Below are 7,500 nucleotides of genomic sequence, written 5' to 3'. Positions count from 1 at the left end.
TCTGTAGCTATCCATCTATTTATAATTTCCTATATCGATCTGCATATATGTCATTCATCATATTCATTCATCCATCCAACTACCTACATCTGTGCAGAAAAATGAGTTTGTTCTGAATGAGCACAGATACTTCCCAGGAATGAGCATGTTAACGAGAAACAGTTAGTATATTTACACACGCTTTAACACACAGATAATCTTCAATTAAACCTTCCATTAAAACATTGGTGAGATGCGACTAACCTTGCGCCTTTTCTATCTTATGCCATGACCAGACTCAATAAAAACATAATTTGACTAATATTATAGTATATTGCTATCTATCCATCGATATATCCGTCCATCTATCCCCTATCCATAGGTATATGTGTGTATGTATATTTTGGCATGTTTAATAATCATATCCAATAGAATAATAACATCATCAAATTAATAGTATAACAAAGAAAAACACATTTTCCCGCAAATTCAAGGAAGAGGCAAATCAGGCACGGTTACTAAGGCCTACTGATCGACTCCTTGGTGTCTGAGCACATGTGGAGCCTTTTGTATGTAACAATATTCACAAAACAATATAGGGGACAGTACTTATATCCGTTGTCATTGGGTTACTGTTAACAATAGCATATAGTGTGTACACTCTTAGTCCTTCATGGTAACACTTTGAAATGCAAGGTTTTTCTTTTATAAAGTACACGCTATACATGTACAATTATGAAGAGAAAATCTATAGAAAGGAATTTTGTCAAACTGATCGCTAACGTAAAATACCTTAACATTTCAACCTAAGTAATGGTTCATTTATACTGCATGGACAACTGTCTCTGAACCAGTCTTATAGAACAGTACGAATGTCCCTGCCACAGAACCCAGAAAATAGGGAACTTTCCCCTTGGGTTTAATCAACCGTTCTTAACTTTTTTTTTACTACCACGCCTCCTCTAGGATTTGACCCCCCTCCTCCCTCCCAGATGTAAATTTTAAAAAATATGTTTTACTTTTTTTTTTTGTATGAATTAGTCACATTATTATTAAACTCTTAATTTAGTATTTGCTGTCTTTATTTAGTTATCTTTTCATATAGCATTAATTTCCTTAATCTAATCAAATTATATAAAAATTAATTTACATTACATTAAATTGATACTTTTTTATTATCTCGCTGAAACTGCTTATTCCATGAAGACATAACCACCTGTATACGCGTCGCAAAGATAAAGATTAAAAAAAAAAAAAAAAAAAAAAGATGAAAACTGGAAATTCATACCGTGAAAAACTCACGAAAATTCTCAGACCTTTCCGAAACAAAATTTTGAGACTGTTTCACAAGTGTTTGAGCGTATTTTGAACCAGTATATATGATTTAATTTATATTACACTAATACACTCATGGACACGTCTTTTCAATGAATAAATAAAACCCTGACATCAAATTATAGAAGTGAACAGTGGCCGGTTGCATTCATTTAACATTGCTCATTTGCGCTCATCACTCAATTCCACATTCAAAAAATATATTCAAATGTAAGCGATTAGTAAAAAATGGAAACGACCCTTTGCTGAAGCGCCGGCCATGTCATAAATTTTCTGATGAAATATTCTGATTAGTAATTGCTTTGAAATTAATGAGACTTGTTTTTTCCTTACTTTAAAATATATTGTACATGCGTAACACATGCAAAAAAATCATAGGGTACATGAAATTAAATCAATATTAAAAATGCCGTGCCCGTGGAGGCTACAGCGGTCGCTTTTTACGGGACTTTAGTTAAGTTTTGACTAGCCTAGGTAGCCATAAATCAAAGGAAACATATCATAAAGTTTAACCCTTGAATAATTAAATACATTGTAACCTACATGATAGTATGTTCCTCTTTAACAAGGACTGACAGAATATTAAGATTTTATAAAATTTTTGAAAATTTTTATGTATTAGTAAAAAAATATATTTCGCTGGTTTCTTGAATCTAATTTTTACTCTTGCTTGAACTATTCATGAAATCATAATGAAAGCAGTTTGTGTGTTCTTAGATGCACACACACACACACACTCACACACACACACACACACACACACACATGCACGCGCACGCGCGTGCGTGTGTGCGTGCATGCGCGTGTGCGTGCATGCGTCCGTGCGTAAATTTTTGTATGTTAATAATGAAACAATAGTTTAAAAGGTCTGGCATCATCTTTCTATGTTGCACCCAATAATTTTTCATCTTTACGGCACGGCTTACGTTTGATGATGGTATTTTTAGATGACACTAGTAAAGATATTCCAAGGTCTTACGGTTACAGTGAGGGTGATTACCATGCTCTTTATTAAAGCGATTCCAGTTCATAAAGGAAAACGGGAGATCATAATGGACAAACTACACTGATTTAAAATTATATATGTGGCACTAAGTGTAAGTAATAGTTATATATTTTTCCTGGTGTGGATTACTAATTGTTCTGCATTGGAAGTACATGAGCGCAACGTTACACATAAAAAAAAAAAAAAAAAAAAATCCGTTAATTATCTCAATATCTTGATTATTGTCAGTGTTAAAGTGTTAAGCAGGAATAAATGTAAAGTAGCCCCATCTCTATTCAAGTTTACATTATTTTTTATTGATTGCATCCGCGACATTCTTTCTAATCAACATGCATATGTTTCTCATAAATGTGCAGATCGTGATAGAGCAAATGATCGTGTCTCATACGCTTCCATACTGCTGTTTTTGTCCTCAATATTAGCTTTCCAAAGGAAGGAGAGAACGAGTTTTTTTGCCATGGAAAGAACTTTGACAGCCATGTCCGTCTAAAAGGGAAATTTTTTGTGAATAAAAGGATGTTCATTAATCTAAGTATCTGGATTTTTTTCCATGTAAAAATCTTTAATGCTCATTCATCATCATCATCAAGGGGCTAACGCCGACGGGGGCGCATGGCTGCATCCACCCTTCGCTTCCAGCCACGAGGATCCCTCGAGGCGAGTCTCTAATTCCTCGCGACAGGAGTCGTCGAGCTGCCCAAGCCATGATCTCCTAGGACGTCCCACAGGTCTCCTCCACCCAGGGTTGTCTCGCAGAGAGACAACCTGATGGGCAGGGTCGTCCATAGGGAGGCGAGCTAGGGGGCCCATATAGCCTGATTTGGGCCCGATCCCGGATTATGCAAGTAACAGGTCCCATCCCAGCTCACGGTGTAACCGCCGGTTGGACACGTGGTCCTGCCAACTGTACCCATGATCCGGCGAAGGGACTTGTTAAAAAAGGCATCAAGGCGAGATTTCCAAGGCACTGGATAGCTCCAGGTTTCGCTTCCATAGAGAAAAAACTGGAAGTATCAAGGCCTTAAAGGGACATGCAGCTTGGTCCTTCTGCATAGGTACCGACTTTCTCCAAACGCTCTTGTTGATCGAGTTCATGGCTCCTGTGCCAGACCAACCCGTTACTGACTTCCTGGTCTGACAACCCAGGATATGGACTACGCTACCAAGGTAGGGTAAAACTTTCTGTGACTTCATGTCCTCGCCGAAAGCATGGATCGACTGAAGGGGGTCCCCCTAACAGGCCCCCAAAGTCCTGAATCTTGGTCTGTTCCAGGAGACCTCTAGGCCTAGGGGCTTCGCCTCATTGCTAAATGCATCAAGAGCCCCCACAAGTGACTCCAAGGACTCAGATAGGATGGCAAACATCGTCGGCAAAGTCTAGGTCCGAGACCTTAGTATTGCCTAGTTTTGCTCCGCACTGACTTTGGCTAGTAGCTCTGCCCATTATCCAGTCCATACAAGTGTTAAAAAGTGTGGGTCAAGGACACAGCCTTGCCTCACCCTGAATTAACAGGGAGGAAGTTCGACATACCCCACCACACTTTACAGCATTTTCAGTACCAGTATAGAGGCTTGTTTATCAGGCCAATAATCTGTGTGGGAAATTCCCCTGAGCCTCAGGATCTCCCATAGCGATTCCTGATGCACCAAGTCAAACGCCTTCTTGGGTCGATGTAGGCTGCGAGCAACCCACGACCAAACTCACGACGGCGTTCCACAATTACTCGAAGCGCTAGTATATGGTCTATTGTTTCAGAAGAATGTGGGCGAGAACCTTGCCTGGTATGCTGAGCAGTGTAATGCCACGGTAGTTGCTACAGTCCCATCGATCCCCTTCCCCTTCCAGAGAGGGATGACCACATCCCTCAGCAGGTCCGGGGAAATGGGTTTACCAGACTGCCAAATGTAGTCAGGACTGTATGCAGGCCCCGAGCCATAGGTTCCCCCCCAGCCTTTAGCAGTTCAGCAGGGATATCACATATGCCTGCAGCTTTCCCACTCTTCAGCTTGGAAATCCAGCCTAACCTCTGTTAGGTAGGAGGTTCCTCACTGATGGGTGGGTCCGGCACAGGCACTGCAACATCGCTTGCATCCAAGCTAACTGTTGGAGGGTCCACCTGGTACAACTGTTCAAAATACTCAGCCTAACGTTCACGAACCCCAACATGATCTGAGATGATCCGTCCATCCGCTGATCGGACTGCAGTCATCTGTGAGGAGGGTTAGGGTTCATTTTTCTCAGGCTTGGTAGGTAGGGCGAAGGTCATTTACCAAGAAATGGCCTTCGACCTCCTCAGCAAGATTCCTGATGGACTGTTCCTTGTCCCTTCTCAGCAGTGTCCGAGCCCTACGCACCATGGAACGACACAAGACTTGATTCCCATTCAGCCGAGCCTTGCGACACGCTTCAGTGGCCTGTAATGTCTCCAGGGAAATGGTATTCTGCCTTGTCCTTGGGCGTACGCCAATGGACTCCTGAGCTGCTTCGAGTGTTACGCGCTTGAAAGGACTCCCACAGAGCAACTGGGTCCGTCAGGTTGCTGGTTTCTGCGAATCGGTCAGAGACTGCCGTGGCGAACCAACGGGCACACTCCTCCTCCCTTAGTCTGTCCAATTGAAACACTTTAGGGTGGCCACTGGAGGGACGGGGAGTTTTTGAAGTGGACCCGCCCGGGTAGCCACAAGCACCTATGGTCGGTGCCACAGAACTCGGCACTCCGGTTTAAAACCCCGCAGTTCTGGGGGATCCTCCATCGCGTGCTGACCCAAAAATGTGGTCGATCTCCTTGCCACATTACCCGTATCGCTGTTACCAAGTCCAGCGATGCGGGTTGGAGCGTTGGTACCAGGAGCCAGAGATCCTCATTTTCTGGGACCTAGCAAAGTCCCGGTGAAGGAGGCTATTCTCGCTGCTGGGATCAGCTCCCGAGCCATGGGGGCCGACAGACATCTCACAGCCAGCTCGGTCACAGCCAGATACCGCATTGAAGTCGCCCAGAACAATGTGAATGTCTCGCGGGGGGCAATCGTCTGCCACAGATGCGAGTTTGGCGTAGAACGCCTCTTTCACATCGATTTTATATACATCGGTAGGAGCGTATACAGCAATAAGAGACAAAAGCAAAAGCATGCTTCAGTCTCAATGCCATGATACGCTCATCAACCGGTGTCACCTCGACTACCGCGGGCTGAAGTCGACTGGAGATGGCTATGGCTACACCCTGGAGGTGGTGACCATCGCTGCAGCCCGACCAGTAGTAGGTGTAACCACCCACACTGATCGTGCCGCTACCAGGTCTTCTCACCTCTGAGAGGGCAGCCACCTCAACTCCCAGTCGCTTCATTCCAGTGATAGCAGAGGTAACCCCCTCATCCTGCCGAAGGACCGGATGTTTCCCAAACGCCTACCGGAAAGCACGCCTGAGATTAAGCCTCGTGTGGTCACTCCGGGTGCACGCCACCTCTGCCGCCCCTGCCAACACAGCCCCAAATAAAGGGGGTCGGCAGGCTGTGGGACCGCCTATCCACCTGTGGGGTTCCCGAGGGCTTTCCCCCACAAGCTTCATGGTGGGTTGGCGCCTGCCGGGGCGCAGGCGGGACGAGTAACTCTCGTTCCAATCCTGCACCCCGACATTTGCCCTCCCAGTGGGACCCACAGCCCCCCTTACTGCTGGGTGGGGAGGGACAACACCCTCCCCCCAGCATTCCATTTATCTGTGACGTTGCCAGAGGGTCATTCTGGGGGGAGGAGGACTGGCAAGGCCCACCTCCCCCGAGCCGCCCCATTACCCCAGGGTGGCTAGGGGGCAGGAGTTGGTACGACGCCAGAGCGTGTCCACACGCTGGGGGCCATAACTCCGTACCTCTGGGGCCTCCTGCTGCTCCGAGATTTAGCCTGGGACCGCAAGGTACCCAGTTACCCATGGGTGGCCACGAGGAGGCACTGCAGAAGTCTTGATGATGGAGAGGCTGTGACCTGGCAGGGGAGACTTATGCAAAAGCTGCTCCCTTTTTCGCACTGGGCTAGCCAGGGGTGGAAGCTGCAAGCGAGAAGGCATGCAAGCACTTAACACTATATAGTCTACCACACCATCGCTTCACATCACCATGCGCGTGAAGCACCCACTCATTCATAACCATTATTTGCGTTTAATGTAAAACAACGGAAGGTATGTGTGAATATGAAGTCAAATGGAGTTATCTAGCATGTTCCTGTTCCTTCTCCGCAATATTTTTTATATATAATAATTGTATAATAGTTCTTCATTATTCTTAACTTACCTTAGACGGCCTAATAGGCATTAATTAAAAATATAATCCCTAACGGACTTTTTTGAGTTGAATATACTTGAATATCAGTCATAGGTCTATAAATTCTTAGGAATAAGCCTGTAAATTCCGGTGTGTTAAGCATAATGATATTAGTAAAAGGTCTTTAAAAAAAAAAAAAAAAAAAAAAAAAAAAAAAAAAAAAAAATATATATATATATATATATATATATATATATATATATATATATATATATATAATAACTTTTATAATACCTAGCAATCTTGAGTCGTCTTTTCCGAGGGTTCCAGTCTGCACGACAGGAATTGAGTATGGAAATGTATTCCTCCTAACTTGGTTATTGTCATCCTTATTCGTTTTTATATTGGGTATCTATAATAAAGCACTACTCACGATATGGTAACGTAAGCCACCTAGGATATTATATTCCAAAATACTTTGTACCAGTCGAAAAAAATAACCAATATAGTAAAAAGGCTAACCGTCAACCGCACCAATTCCTATTACGTCACAGGATTGGGCGTGTTTTACATTATGCGACCCCCTAATTGCCACCGGATGAGATGACACTGGTGTATTAACGGTAACATTAAAAAAAAAAAAAAAATCATAATAAGTAAATAAATAAATGAATAAATGAAAACTCCCAAGGGAAAATGAAAATCGTCATTGCAAAGTTAAAGCGTATTTCATTCATTTAAAGTAATGCAATTTGTATGCATGATCAATGAGTTTTACCTATTATTACTCGCTCTTGCTTGACAGAAACTTTTTGTTTGAAGTTAGAAACCAAGTAAAAATAGAAATACAGGTAACATTTTAAAAAATAGTTTACTCTTAAAATACAGAGAAATCAGTTTTATTCAGGTATATACTTTTAGATTATTTG

At 43.1% G+C, this 7,500-nt stretch overlaps 1 protein-coding gene across 1 annotated transcript in view; it reads left to right on the top strand.

Moving 5' to 3' along the window:
- LOC119573594 (blastula protease 10-like) overlaps positions 1–7,500 on the top strand; it is a 23,210-nt gene that overhangs the window by 1,879 nt on the left and 13,831 nt on the right. The gene's annotated exons all lie outside the window — the stretch shown is intronic.

Source organism: Penaeus monodon, chromosome 5 (genome assembly GCF_015228065.2).
Source record: "Penaeus monodon isolate SGIC_2016 chromosome 5, NSTDA_Pmon_1, whole genome shotgun sequence".
In the NCBI taxonomy this organism is placed as follows: Eukaryota; Metazoa; Arthropoda; class Malacostraca; order Decapoda; family Penaeidae; genus Penaeus; species Penaeus monodon.
Note: the sequence above shows the minus strand (reverse complement) of the source record. Positions and strands in the feature narration are given on the sequence as shown.